General features: G+C 64.8%; 1 pseudogene; it reads left to right on the top strand.

Moving 5' to 3' along the window:
* LOC102876491 overlaps positions 1-505 on the top strand; it is a 36,186-nt pseudogene extending 35,681 nt beyond the window's left edge.
* The last annotated feature ends 205 nt before the right edge of the window (positions 506-710 follow it).

Here is a 710-nt window from a genome sequence, read left to right as displayed (position 1 = left end):
GCTGCGGCGGCGAGAGCCCCGGGGTGCGGGAACCCGCGTGGGCATCGGGGCGCCTGGCGAGCTGCGCGCTCGCTTTGGAGAGCGGGCTCCTGGGGAGCCGACCCGCGGCGCGCGGAGGGAGGGGTCTGGTGCGGGGCCGCCTTTTCCTGGACTCCGCCTTGGGGGCGACGGGGGCTGTACCTCTGGGGCTGCTCTGTCTGCCTCCCGCCGCCCCGCCGGGGTCCCCAGCCCCGGGGCCCCGCTCCGTCCTCTTCGGGGGAACTTGGCCGCGCGCTCTCCGAGCCGCCCAGCGCCAGGGCAGCGGAGGACGGGACAGCAGAGGGGGCCCGGGCCCGAGTGGTCCAGTGAGACGGAGGTAGGGAAGCTCCCAGTGTCCCAAGCCACGTCCCAGGACCCTCGCTCATCCTCTCCGAAGTGCGACCGTCCACTGGACCCCCAGCGGGATCATCGTTCAGCCGTCTTCAACAGCTTGACCCTGAGGATTAGCAGAAAGTGGGAGCTTTAAACAAGTCCCACCAACTCACGCAGACTTCAAGGGCTGGGGGAAAGTAGCGACGGGCTAGAGTTGTTTCCCTGACAACGAGCCTCAGGTAGAGCCTTGATTTATAGCCTATTAATATCCAAACCACTGTTTTCAGTGAACAATTAGAGGCGACAGCAGTTAATAATAACACGCCTTAACTCCCTGAACGAAAAGCAAAAGCCACTGC

This window comes from Elephantulus edwardii, unplaced genomic scaffold (genome assembly GCF_000299155.1).
Source record: "Elephantulus edwardii isolate Elephantulus edwardi_28Jun2011 unplaced genomic scaffold, EleEdw1.0 scaffold00104, whole genome shotgun sequence".
Taxonomy (NCBI): Eukaryota; Metazoa; Chordata; class Mammalia; order Macroscelidea; family Macroscelididae; genus Elephantulus; species Elephantulus edwardii.
The sequence above is the reverse complement of the archived record's forward strand: the minus strand, read 5'-3'. Positions and strand labels throughout refer to the sequence as shown.